Source organism: Lipotes vexillifer, unplaced genomic scaffold (genome assembly GCF_000442215.2).
Source record: "Lipotes vexillifer unplaced genomic scaffold, Lipotes_vexillifer_v1.1 scaffold1221, whole genome shotgun sequence".
Classification (NCBI taxonomy): domain Eukaryota; kingdom Metazoa; phylum Chordata; class Mammalia; order Artiodactyla; family Lipotidae; genus Lipotes; species Lipotes vexillifer.
The window spans coordinates 801,336-816,478 of NW_006783353.1; positions in this window are offsets into that span (position 1 = coordinate 801,336).

Here is a 15,143-nt window from a genome sequence, read left to right on the forward strand (position 1 = left end):
TACTGGCAACTTTATTTACGTAGTTAGAACATACAGGTATCCATTAGAAATATCAGAGATCATCTCTACATTTCAAAACTTCACTCAGCCGAAGGGCCAACAAAAGGAGGTTTTCAGCTGTTGAAAGTCATCTGTGTTATTTCCAGTTTGGGGCTTATTATGAGTCAATCTATACATTCTTGTTCATTTTTTGACGTGAACAAATATCTTCATTTTTCTGGAATAAATGTCTAGGAGTTGAACTGCTCAGTTATATGATAGTTGTATGTTTAGTTATTTAACAAACTGCCAGACTTTTCTAAAGTGGCCACATCATTTTATATTTTTACCGGTAACATATAAGTGACCCAATTTCTCTATGTCATCACCAGGATTTGGTGTTGTCATTATTTTTTATTTTAACCCCACTCATAGGTATGCAGTCATATCTCTTTGTGGCTTTAATTCTCTAATGAACATTGATGTTGGACATCTTTTATGTGCTTATTTGCCACCCGTATATCTTCCTTCATGAAACATCTCATGTTGTTGGCCCATGTCCTAACTGCTTTGTACGTTGAATTCTGTGAATTCTCTATGTGATCTAGACACTAGTTCTTTATGAGATATGTGGATTGAAAATATTTTTACTCACCTGTAGCTTGTCTTTTCATCTTCTTAAAGTGTCTTTCACAGAGCAAAGATTTTAATTTTGGTGAAGTCTAATTTATCAATTTTTTCTTCTGTTGACTTTCTTAAGACTAAGAACTCTAATCTACAGCTAGATCCCAAAGATTTCTCCTCCTAGGATTACTTTTCTAAAATCCTTGTAGTTTTACTTTCTACATTTAAGTTTGTGATCCATTTTGAGTTAATTTTCTTATAAAATAAGAGAATTAGGTCAAAGTTTTGTTTTGTTTTTGTTTTTTGCATGTGCAAGTCCAAATGCTTTTGCACCATTTGTTGGAAAGGCTATGTTCCCTGTGTCTGGGAGCCTCTGTGCTTTATCTCAATTTATTTAGTGCATCATTATCAAAATGTGTCCTCAGGTAATCACTTCTTTGCTTCACACCATTTCGGCTTATGAAGGTTTCATAGGAACGCTCTACTTTCAGAGAACGGGAAACCTGTCAATAACATTCCTAAAACAACAAAAGTATTAAAATGGAGAACAGATTAATGGTTGCCAGGTGTTAAGGAGGATGGAAGGCAGTAGGGAATGGGTGTGGCTACAGGAGAAGGCAACATGAATGTCAATGTCATGGTTGAAATATTGTACTATAGTTTTGCAATATTACCACTAATGGAAAAGTGGGTTTGGAGTACATGGAATCTCTCTGCTTTATTTCTTGTATCTGTATGTGGATCTATAATTACCTTAAAACCAGAGTTTAATTAAAAATCATGTATAACTATATTTCCTTGAGAATCAAACGTGATCGTGTCTATGAAAGCTCTTTATGACATATATATATATACATATGTATAGGTGTGTATGTGTATATATATAATTTATTATCAAAGTAGCAGCAATATTAAGTGTTTCTTTACAGGCATATGAATGTGGTATTTCGTCAGTGTATTGCACTCAGTGCATTTTCAGGCATTTAACTTTCAGGTTCTTGAGTGTACATGAAATGAGAAATAGTTAATGAGCATGCAGGTCAGATTCTAATGATAATTAGAGATAGATAACCTCACTCCTGAGTTTGCACGCACATGTCTCTCTAGTGGTTGAGGATGCTGCTGCCAACGGTGTATTTAACAACCAATGATGTACCAGTGATCCTGGGGAACTGATTCAACTTCTCTGAATGTTATTTCCAATATATGAAAAAATATTTCTCCTGCTTAGATAGGGATAATGTAACATAATGAATCAATGGATATAAAAGTGCCTTATGAAGTATATACTCACGTATTTTATGACTTATCTATTATAGCATGATTACAACAGGGAATTGATTTGGGGGATTCTGATCTACAATATTTCTGGAGATTAATATTCCAGATGCGAGGCTGATGCTTTTAAATATAGCGTGTTTTAAGTACAGTACCTATGTGTCCTCCCCTTGAGTCTGAGAGAGCAGGGCATGTTCCAACGCACAGAGCTCAGTGAAAATAGCACTGCGTGATTTCCAAGGCTAGGTCCTAAAAGACCATCCAGCTTCCACCTTGTTTGCTGGAACACTTGCTGTTGGAATTCTGAGCTGCCGTGTGGGAAATCTTACCATCCTAAGGTCGCCATGGTGATAAGGCCTTTTGGAGAAATCACTTGGAGAGGCCCTAGTGCTACACTGAGAGAGATCCGGTGAGCCCCAGCCATCCACATCATCTCAGCTCAGGCACCAGACATGCAAGGGAACAAGTCTTAGGTAATCTCAGGCCTCATCTGCTCAAGTCAACCCCAGCCATTTGAGTCTCCCCAGCCAAGTTTCCAGGAAGAACAGTGCAGACAAGCCACATTGGCTATTCCCTGTCCAAATTCCTGAGCCACAAAGTTCATAAGCAAAATAACATGGTCATTGATATATCACTAAATTCTGGAGTGGCACATTATACAGTAATAAATAATCAGAACAGTTTGTTAATCAGTTTCCACAAAACCTTGCATAATCACCATTTTTATAAGATGGAAACTGAGAGTCAGAGAACTTAAGCTACTTGTGGATCTACCTTAGATAATGGCAGATCTAGGATTGGAACCCAGGTCTGCCTGAAGGCAGATTCTTTGTTCTCCTACCCACAATCAGGCTGACCTCCGAGGGCACATGTATGACCAGCTTGCTAAGTCCAAAGGATGAATGGGCAGAAGGAGAAACATGTATTCTTGCTCTGGTGCTTGTTTGTTTCTGGGATGTCTGCAGGGTGATCATTTGTGGAGCCAAGTCCTTCATATTTGTTATTACCTGCATCAGACATCTTAATTAAATGCTTTGGAGGCCAGTACTATACAATCAAAACTCGAAGCACTTTTCTCTCTCAGGGAAAAAAAAATGTAAACTAAAATTTCTGTTCACTGTTCAGATTCCAGCTATTGATTTCTGCTCTTGTTTTCAATCTGTTTTCTCTCTGAGAGTGCAAGTCCCCCAACACGATAAGAATAAATAAAAGCAAGTTGGTGTCATTTGGGTGCAAGTTGGTGTCATTTGGGTGAAAGGTGTGGGTGTGTGTGGTGGGGGTGGGTCAGACACCTGATAAGGGCTTGGGCTGGTGGTTCAATAGCAGAAGGGTTAAGAGAGCTTCAGTTAAAACTTGTTTGAACTTGAAAAATCCTTTCCTGAAACCCCAGTACAAGATCTTTTCACTTTTATAGTCACATTCGCTCTACATATGCTCTCACAATGAGAATAAGAAGAAGGCAAACCAAGAAAGCAAAGGGATGGTGTATCAAATAGTGAACATTTCACCAACTAATGTTTTACGTGGAAAAAGAATTCACTCCCTCAGTTTTATTAGATAAAGAGCCCAAGGTCTGGAGGGCCCACAAGCAGTTTCCGAGGTGGCAGAGAAACACGGAAGCGGTGTCAGGTGGAGAATTCTCCATTCTCCACTTTTGCTCCCTGACAGCTGTCCATATTTATTTTTATATTGTTCATATTTATTTTTATTTGATGCAGTTGCTATGACTGATGCTTGTTTTGCATAAAATTGGGCATGTTGGTTCTATGAGGCTGTATTCAGCATAAGAATGGTCAACAGATTTTTAGAGAGAGTGAGAAGTGCAGAAAGAAAGAATAGGGTTTGTTTAAAAAGTGAAACATCAACACCATTGTAGCAGCTGACTGAGCACCTAAATAATCTATGGAAGGCTCCTACTGGGAGATCTGCATATGTTTTTCATTTAATCGTCACAATTCTGTGAGGTTAGTTTCCTTACTCCGTATGTATGTGAGGAACTGCCTTTTAAGGACATTAAGTTACCTTGGAAATGATAAAGCTATATGTCTTGAACACCCATTCATCTTATCCCAAAGCCTATGTTCATTCCGCTGTGCTGGTATCTAGATCTCAGTTCTAAGATGGACTGGATATGTTTCAATGTTTATGTGCTTATTTAAGAGTGCATGAAAAAAATAACATAAGAGGCACATAAAGCTGAAATATACATGGGTATTATTTCTTATAACAGAATTATGGTATTAAGATAAGTTTTACAAAAGCAAAGAGCAGAACTAAACGGAAATATTTACTAAATAATCACATAACATAGTTTTTGGGCAAAAAGATGAAGTTGTATATGCAATAAAGTTGACGTTTGAGAAACTCTGCGCTATGTTAGGCGCTGCCATATCACTGACTGGCTATTGGCTTTTAAGGATTTCAAAGCATTTGTTCAGATTTACTGATACTTAACGCAAGTGAGGTGTAGTTTTAAAGTGATATCAGTGATATTAGGGTTAGCGTATGCTCTTAAAGAAAAAGTATCACTCCTTTCAAAAGTATCTGTTTAATTTAGTAGGAATGTAAATCTCATATATTTGCAAAGTGTTGTTCTTCAACGAGATACTACTCATCTGTCCATCTATCCATTCATCCTTCCATCCATGCATGCATGCATCCTTCCATCCATCCATCCTTCTGTCCATCGATCCATTCATCTGTCTACTCATTCAGTGGAGTTTATTAGGTACCTGAAATGTCATAGAAATAGTATCATTAATGCACGTTCCCTATGTTATAAGAGCTCATGTCTGCTGGGGGAGATGGTCATGCAAACATTTATTCATGACATATATATTTGTGAGCAAAGTGCTGTGGAAACAACCGAGGAGTAAACTGCTCTCCAAATCTCTGAGAAATTTTCACATTGCTGCGAATTCTATTGTAGATAATAAGCTGGCACTAAATCCAGTCCACATGCAGGACAGGTGAAAACCTGCTACCTACATCTGAGAAGTCATGGGAGTCTAGTTTGGGGTAAAGGTGGAACATGGCACTTCAAAATGTGAAAACTCTGCCATAGTCATGACCCAGAGTTCATGCTATTTGAACACTACCCTTCTTTATGAGGTAAACTTATGGTCAGTAATAATACTCATAATAATAATGGTCAGAAAAGAAACACAGAGTAATGGTTTAAAACTTTTAATTACATTAATGTATTCTTTGAACAAAGGGGAAGATGTAAGCCATCATATTGTTTACTCATAGTAATGAATAATAACATTACAGTTGGCTTTTGAGGCTTCATTTCTAACAATTTGTTGATAACCTCATCAAAATTAATCAACACATTCCTTAAAAAAAGAAGATAGCTAGATTTTTTAAATCAGTTTCACTCACAGTTGATCAGAGAACATGTTTTATTCATTTTAATTTCAAAATGTTTCACATTAAGCAACGTATACAAAAATAGTTATGCAAAAATCTTAAACATGAGGATAAATTTGGCAGAGATTATAAAAATTCCATTTTATGATGAATCTCCCCAAACACAACTACCCATGTATTTGTTTCTTCAAGATAGTGTGATTGGTTGTAGGGGCTTTAAATAAAGGTTTTTGCAGTTAAAGGATTGTAAACATAAATTAAAACACCATACAATGACAGAATTCATTACTCAAGTTCTGTTTCTTGTCTCTGCAATCACTGTGCCATCATTGTTTATTTCCAAGCTACTGTTTAAACACAGGAAGATGTAGCACAGCAGGGGTTAGAAACAGGAACTTAGCCTGAAGTCAGCTCAGAGGATTTCAAACTGTCACAAAACTTACTGTCAAAGTGAATTCACATATTTGGGTCTAGGTGCTCTGGGGCAGGATGTCTGAGGATTTTATGAGTTTCATGTAGAAATAATATGCTAATTTTCTGCTCTGTATTTTTAAAAATTCAATTACAACCACAGCAATTGCTTAGAACTTAACAACATACTTTTTTAGAGAGGAATATCTCAGTGTCACTGGCATCATTCAGATTTGCTAGCATGTGCTACTAATAAAAAGTAGGCTGACTTTTAGTCAGTTTTATTACTGTTTTAGCATTGTCTACATGCACTCTTGCCTGTCTTACTGACTGCAGTGGGGGCCAGCCACTCCTGGGCTTCCCTTGGTATGCCCTGGGTCTTGGGCAATCTTCGCTAGATGGTAGAACTAAAGCATGTCTAATCAGGTCCCAGGAATTGGGCCTCGCCTTTCCAGCAAGGTTAATGGTGTTAGTAATAGTAACAGTAAACCTCTAATCCCTGGTATGAGACTCTAAGTTTATTGGGAGAAAGCAGAAGCATATCCAGGTGTAAGGAATGCTGCCCACACACCTGCCCTCTGGGATTCCCACTCACTGGTGTCTGGAATGACACTCCATCACCTGCTCAGCACAGGGGAGTTTGACTCACTGTGCTCTGCTCCTCTTAACCCCACTGAGGGATAAGCTGGCTTCAACTGTGAACTTGCAACTTCAGTCAAGGCTTTCAATTCTTAGGATTGTGTCTCCTCACCTGGAAAAGTGCAGATACTGAGCTGAATCAGGAGACTCAAATTCAGATGTCAGTAGAGGCCAGGCAGGCAGTAGCTGTGGGTGAACTGGGCAGGCCATGGGCAAGAGGTGGGGGTGGAGACTGAAAACTGGAAGGAGGGCACCCCTTCTGTCCAAAGGGAGTAGCATCTACGCTGTTCTTGCCAATCACTGCCACGCACAGGCTTGGTGCTGCCAGATATCTTAGTTTTTCAAAAAATACCAATTATCTTGCTTTTCTATGTTAAATCTCATGTTTTTAAATGCTGGCAATGAATTTAAAATATTAAAAACCTATATGAGCCAAACAACATATATCTGCAGGCCAGTTGATGGTCTCCAAACTTGGTGAGCTTTCTGATCCTTGGGTTTCCTTAATGATTCCACCTTGCCGGAAAAGAAGGGGGGTGGCTGTGTCTCCTGGGTAGGGCATCCAAAGAATGGTTTCTGGTGTGATACCAAGGTCACAGCTTGGACTTTCATAAATCAAGGAGTGCATTGTTGGTTTGGTCCAAATCTGTTTAATCTATCCAGATCTCATCCACCAGGCTGGGAGCAAAGGGGATTACCTTTTATTGGTGATCTCCATTCTACATCATGGCTGTGAGCTCCATTTGGGATCAGGTTGACTTTTGCTATTAAGACATAAATACCAATAGAAATGGAAATGAAGCAAATGGAAACTCCCAAAGTAGACAGACAGAATGAAGGGACAGAATCATTTCATGCTAATAAGCCTCTTTATTTTCATGATGAAAGGTAGGGTCATACCCTTTTTAAAAGGGCACATTAACTAAGAACTATCTTTACTCTTTGCTTTTAATATACTCGTGTGTGTGCGCGGGCTTTTGTGTTTGCGCATTGTGTGTGAACGCGCTTGTGTGTGCGTGCGCATTGTGTGCACTAACGTTTCAACTTGAGCAGTCAATTATTAGGGACCCTTTTCTGAACTTGAGGTTTACTGCAGCTCACCCTCGCATTTCAGTTCTCCTTCTCTTATTGCCTTGGTATTTTTCTAAAATATACAAAATATAACTTTGAAGAAACCCTACAAAGAACTTTTAAAGATGAACAAGAGATGAGTAGTCACTGAAATTAAGAAGGGGAAAAGGGAAGCAGGGGATCAGAAGGCAAAGGCAAGGAAATAAAGCCTGGACAGAATTATTACTCATTTTAGTCATTAATCAAAGCTGTCACTCTTCATTACTGTGCTGGGTTCTGGTGTGCTTGCCTTTGTGACACAAACCTGCGCTCTCTCTCGTTCTTTGGGTCCATGTTTCCATGGTGATGGAAATATATTCGAATTATTCGAATATAATGCCATTTCTGAGAAATTAGAAAAACATATTGAAAGTCAACATGTGAGAATTCTCTTATCCCCCATTTTCCATGCTGTAAAGGACATTTTCATTTGCATTGTTGGAAACAATTAAAGTGGAGGAGAGAGCATGCTCGATTGTAAATTAAACCTTTTCAGAAGAGGATTAAAAATGATCCTATAAACAGGCTTTTAAGTGTGAAAGCATAAGCTTAACTCAATTGAAAACCAGTACCGTACAGAAACTGAAGCAAGAGCGTTTAATTAATCGACAGTTGATCCTCTCATACTGGGATAAACAAAAAGAAACTAATTTTCTTAGGACCTTTCTGTTTGATTTTTAGGAACAGTTGCATTAACTGAGAAGGGTAATTATTAGTGCACAGGAATGTCTGTGGACGCTCTGCAATCACAAGAACAATATTGAAAGTCTCCACGCTTGAAAATTAATCTATCTCTTGCTGCTGTGATGTAATGAAAGGGTACCTGAATTTCAGCCATTCACAAAGCACTGCTTGCATTTGTCTGTACTTGCCTGTTTTTATTTAACTCCTGGAAAAGAAAAAGTCTGCATTTAAAACAATTACTCTAAAATATTGCCTCATTGACGAAATGAACAAAGCATTCCTGGCAGGAGCCAAAAAGTGACTTATATATAACGCTTCCAATGAATATTTAACTTTTTAATTTACATACATAGACACAAGCCAAGAGAAACCAGGAATGTAATTTCAGAATCTGTATGAGAATTTCAAGGCTGAATGTCAAACACAAGAATTTAGAAAGAAGAAAAAAAAAAATCAACTTCAAAGACAAGGGGATAATCATCTTTGTAACTTAATCTTTGCTCACATCCCTAATTATTGAAATAGGGTCTTTTTTAGGGCATTATTGGTTATAGGGAATCTCGGTGGGTTTCCAACTTTAGATTTTGCTTGAAATAGAGAAACTTTGTCCCTGCCCCAAATCAGTGAATCAGAATATCTAATTTATGGGCCTGGAATAGGATCTGGGAAACTGAATTTTAGACAAGCAGGCCTAGGGGATTCTGATGCAGACCACATTTTGGGAAACCCTACTCTACAGCTGCAACAAATTACCCGTGTTTATCAGACATTTTGTGAGCCTCTAAATGCTTTTTAAACTCTGTGTAGAAAGATAACAAATACAGAGCTGCTCTGACAAAGGCAGGTGGTCATTCTAAGAACCGGCAACCTTGACCTGCCCTTCAACCTCCAGAGGTGACCCAGGAAGCATCCCCGGGGCTGCTGACAACCAGCTTACCTCTCTCCTCAAGCTTGATTCCACAAAAGCCCTTCTAGCTCTTTCCTGGGAAGAACTACACAGTTAACATGAACATTCTCGTGAAAATTTCGCTAATGTTTTGGGGGACTTGTATCTAATCGAGACTAATATGTAAAGGGCAACCCCATTTCAGTCTAACCTGCTGTTCAAGGCCACCTCTGTTCTGATCACTCATTGCCCAAGGCCAACCCCTTTAGTAAATATTCTATATAATCAGTGTTTTTTATTGAATTCTTGTGGCAGACAGCAATATTTGGCTTCTTAACGACTGTTCCCAGCCCCATTTCTGCTTTCTTGCTTTCCACTCTGAAGGATGGAAAAGTCCACGTTGCCTTTCCCAGCTTCCTTCGCAGCCGAGAATGCCCACGTCAGATAGTTTTGAACAAGGAGATGGAAGAGGCCGTCTTCTGAAGTCCTTCTAAGAAGCGTTGCTCCTCCGTGATGAAAACAGGAGAGGTTTCTTGCCAGCTTGGCTTGCCCTGGGAAGCAGTCACACGAGGAAGTGATGTACCAAGTGACAGAAGCCACCTTACCACCTCAGGGCAGGGTCTGAGAGAACATCCGACACCAGTCCCCCACGCATTCATGGAGGAGCTGATGAAATGACTCTGGAAGGGCTGCTCCAGACTTCTTGGTAAATAAAAATCAATGGGCTTCAACTTTGTATCTCCTTGTAGTTTAGGATTTTCGTTTCGTTTACCTGAGAGCATTCTAACTGATGTCTGCAGCAAACCACTTTCTTCTTCTCTGGCCCAGAACTTTTTTTTTTAGTAATATTCCAGAGTTTCTAACTGGGCAACGTATGGTATAATTTACACACACACACACACACACACACACACACACACACACACATCATATTCAAGATGAAAATATCAGAGCATCCTAAGTTAAATTCTGTAACTTACACAAGTACTCAAAACTTTCTCACCCATCATTTTATTTATTTATTTATTTTTTTCCTTGCGTTATGCGGGCCTCTCACTGTTGTGGCCTCTCCCATTTGCGGAGCACAGGCTCCGGACGCGCAGGCTCAGCGGCCATGGCTCACGGGCCCAGCCGCTCCACGGCATGTGGGATCCTCCCGAAACGGGGCACGAACCCGCGTCTCCTGCATCGGCAGGCGGACTCTCAAGCACTGCGCCACCAGGGAAGCCCACCCATCATTTTATTAATGGATTGATATCTACCTTGTCTTACTCTAAAATGTATTTAGAAAAACTTACAAGCATTCACAAATTGCAGATACATGAAATAAAAAGAATTAGGATGAAATCTAAACAGAAACAAAGGTTAGGGCGTCCAACAGAGCCTGGAGAGAGGAAGAGAGAAAATGCATAACCTGAGATCCTCTATTGTCGGAATGTATATTTGTTTTTAAACCAAGTAGTCGTTATTCAAAGCCAACCAATTGTTCAGAACAATTGTAACTATTCCTGATCCTAATGTCAGGAAGAATATTGTTCTCAAGGAGCTTTGTAAATGGAGCATTGTAATGGAGTCACACTGTTCGCAGAGGCTCCCTTTGACAGTGGCCATCGCACCAGCCCGCCCAGTCCTTCCTGGAGCTGGTCAGCTTGGCCCAAAGCAAAGTAGAGGGGAACAGATGGCCTGCCGACACAGACCACCTAAAAAGGATTTAGGGAGTACATTCCCATAGTCCTTGCTTAGCTCAAATAAATGGAATCTAATTTTTAAAAAAAGAAGTGTTGTGATTTTAGTATAAATGTTAAGAGCACAAACTCTGAAGCCAGGCTGCCTGGCTTTGAACCCTAGCCTTGCTGCTATTAGCAGAGTATCCACGGACAAGTTCTGTAATCCTTCTGTGCCTCAGTTTCCTCGTAGGGATGATAACACTTAGTTCGGATGATAACACTTAGTTCATAAGGTTTTTTGAGAACGGCATGTGTTACAGTGCCAGGCACATAGTAAGTATTATGTAAATGTCATTATCCTATGTAGGGCTTTGAACTAAACCATCTAAAATGTTCTACACCCAATTCCAATGTAGATGAGTAGGGGGAAGGTGTTTCCCACCCTAAGCAGTTGTCCTACAGCAGCCAGGTGTCCTAAAATTCACCTCAATTCCGACACTATCTACCTGGAGATAATGTCAGATCCCACAGGTGAAGGGCTCCATCCTCCAAGACTGCCCTCAGCAAGTCCAGGTTGTCACCTGTGCTTCTGACTATTGGCGATAGATCAGAGGTTCCCATGATCCCCTCCTCAGGTTCAATTAATTTGCTAGTGGCTCAGAGAACTCAAAAGGAACATTTTACTTACTGGGTCATCAGGTTATTATGAAAAAGATAGGACTCAGGAACAGCCAGATGGAAGAGATGCATAGGGCACAGTACGGGAAAGAGCTAGGAGCTTCCCTGCCCTCTGCAAGTCACTCTCCCAGAATCTCCATGTGTTCACCAACCTGGAAGTTCTCCAACCCCTGTCCTTTTGGGTTTTTGTGGAGGCCTCATTACACAGGCATGGCTGATTAAATCACTGGCCATTGATAATTTATTCAACCTCCAACCCCCATTCCCCTCCTCAGAGGTCAGGGGATTTCAACCCTCTCCTCATTGCTCGTTCCCCTGGAAACCAGCCCCCATCCTCAGGTGCTTTCCTAAAGTCACCTCATTAGCATAAACCCAGTCTTCATGGAAAGGGCTTGTTATGAATAATAAGATACCCACTTTGCCTTTATGGCTGTGAAAAGATTTCAGGAACTAAGGACAAGACACCAAATATTATAATGGAAGATGTTCCAATAGCTCTCATTGGTAAGGAAATTGCAAGGGTGTGGGGAACTCTGATCCAGGAAACATGGATGAAGACCAAATATATGAGAAATATATTTGGTCGTCTAAATGATCAAGTATATTTCTTATCAATTATAATATCACACCATGGTACATATTTTTTTAGGGTTCAGTTTATCTATTCCTCATAAAAAGAGTTCACCCCAAACTTAGTGACTTTAAAAAGCAAACATTTTAAGTTGGGAGATTGGGATCGACCTATATACACTATTAATACTATGTATAAAATAGATAACTAGTGAGAACCTACTATATAGCACAGGGAACTCTATTCAGTGCTCTGTGGTGACCAAAATGGGAAGGAAATCCAAAAAAGAGGGGATATATGTATACATATAGCTGATTCACTTTTCAGTACAGTAGAAACTAACATTGTTAAGCAACTATACTCCAGTAAAAATTTTTTTTTTCATTTTAACATCTTTATTGGAGTATAATTGCTTTAACAATGGTATGTTAGTTTCAGCTTCACAACAAAATGAATCAGTTATATATATACATATGTTCCCATATCTCTTCCTGCTTGCGTCTCCCTCCCTCCCACCCTCCCTATCCCACCCCTCCAGGTGGTCACAAAGCACCAAGCTGATCTCCCTGTGCTATGTGGCTGCTTCCCACTAGCTATCTCCCTTAAGTTTGGTAGTGTATATATGTCCATGCCTCTCTCTCGCTTTGTCACAGTTTACCCTTCCCCCTCCCCATATCCTCAAGTCCATTCTCTAGTAAGTCTGTGTCTTTATTCCTGTTTCACCCCTAGGTTCTTCATGACATTTTTTTTCTTAAATTCCATATATATGTGTTAGCATACGGTATTTGTCTCTCTCTTTTTGACTTACTTCACTCTGTATGACAGACTCTAGGTCTATCCACCTCATTACAAATAGCTCAATTTCGTTTCTTTTTATGGCTGAGTAATATTCCATTGTATATATGTGCCACATCTTCTTTATCCATTCATCCGATGATGGACACTTTTTAAAAAGCATTTTATTACATCTCACAATTATATAGGATAGGAGTTTTGTAGGGCTCACATGGGTAATTTCTCTGCTGCTTTATCTAGGCATTGACTGAGATCACTCAGTGGGACTCAACTGGTGGCTGAGCTAAGTTGACCAAGGGCCCAGGATGGCTTTATTCACATGTTTTTCACCTGGGGGTAGTGACTGGAAGTCTGGGACTGTCCTGCAGAGAGCTTACACATGACTTATCCAAATTAGCAGCCCCTGTACAATCAGAGTCCTCACATGGTGGCCCAAGTTTCTCAGAGCGGGTAGTCCAAGAGACCCAGGTGGAAGCTGCAAGACATCTTAAGAACGTGCCTTAGAAGTGCCAGAATATAACTTCCACTGCTTTCTGTTGTTCAGGCAAACAGAGAGACCAGTGGAGATTCAAGGGGAAAAGGATCAGACTCCATGTCCCAATGGGAAAAAAGTAAAGAATTTGCTGTCATCTTTATCTCATCAAGTACATACCTTCCTGATCCAGCCCAGGACGTGTCCGCTTCATCACTGCCTGGAAGCACATTTCCACTTCAGCCTCACCAGTGCTGCTGATGCAACACAGTTTAAACAACGTTAGGAAAAATTTGTGTTCGGGGACTTTTGGCCACACAAACCATTGAGCTGTTAATCCTTTAATATGTTTGTAGTATCAATAAAGCTATTATATTTTGTACTATAAAGCATGTGCAGGATTTCTTGATTTTAAGATGGGCTATCTCGACTTTCTCTTCTGTGAATTGAACCACAAGAGAATTCAAGCCCTTAGAACTTGGCAATTATGTGCTTAGACATCTGTCATGTCCGTGAAGCTATTGGATGCTGCCGGAGGTCCTCGCTCAGCATCCAAACTGCAAGACTCATCCATCAGCCAATTTTCAGGCTGAGTAGGTCAATTGAAAGGTGAATCAACTGCCTTAGAGATGAATAATCAAATATCAAGGTTTAACTTATTGAAAAATGCTTATGAATGGAAGAAACCATGAGGAAGGCAGAAAATTGGCTTTCAGATTTGCAATAAAGGAAAAGTGGAGAGTGTTGGAAGAACACAACTGGTCTCATATTTGTCTTTTACTCAGAAGTCTCATAGTGGAGCATCCCAGATTGAATTTGTCCCTCACTATCCAGGGAGCATATCATTGTGCTTGTGTTTGTTTTCTTTGTTTGTTGTGTTTTTATTGTGTTTTTGAACGTGCTCTGGTCGGGTATTCTCGCTACCTTTAGGCATGGTCCTCACTACTCCTTATGGGAACGCACTGATCTGCTTCCCTTGGGGATGCTACTTGTGTAGGGGCTGAAACCTGAGGAGGCATTATTAGCTCTATGGCCTTCTCTGGTCTTTCAGGTCTTTTGGTTCAGAAGGTCACCTCTATCATGAAGGGAAATGAGTACATAAAATATGTATCACCCACCCTTAGCTGCTAACGGTAAGTCCTAGAACTGAGGCCCAGGTGAGCTGGGATAGGGTTGAATGCCACAGGCATCACTCCATCTTGAGGGAGCTGGCACATAACAATGGTATCACCCTCTGGTTACTCTCGCTGGCTCTCTGGTAGTTTGAACACTAAGGTTTCAACCCAGTATTGAGTGGACTGACCCTTATTTTCTCACTGCTTACTCTGGTGTCTTACATCATCCATCTGAACCTCCATCACAACCTCAAAAATGGTGGAAAAGGCAGCATTTTAAGAGGATGTGCTCAGGAGAGTAAACTGCTTTCCCCGTTGCTCTTTCTTTGCTTGGGGGGGGTCATTCTCCCCAGAGTGTGAGCAGCCTGTTGCTAATTATATTAGCTGTGGTTGCAGCAGACCCCTCATAGCTAATAGTTACAGGGAGGACAAGTCTTGTCTAAGTCATTAGAATGTCCCCAAGTTGCCTTTGTTCATCACCAATCAACCACGTCACATCAAGCTTGCCCTTGTTTTGACGAAGCAAGTGCAATCAAAGTGCACTCGATAAATGATCCTATTTTATTAGATACATTTGTACTTTCTGGAAGATAATTTTTTCCTACTACGAATGTGCAAATTCTCTACATGTTTCTTCATATTCATTTCTCCTCATTATTGGCACTTTAAGAACTTTCACGTTAGTCAACAAGATTGAATGTTCCTCAGGTCCTGGGATAATCAAATTGCTGGATTTCACTTAGGAACTTCTGGAATTGAACAGCAAATAATGGTTGGTTCTCTAGTTAAGAGGTCACCCTTACTCCCAGCTCCCTGTCCAAACATGATGCATTTTGAGAACCTATTGGTTTTTCATTTCCCT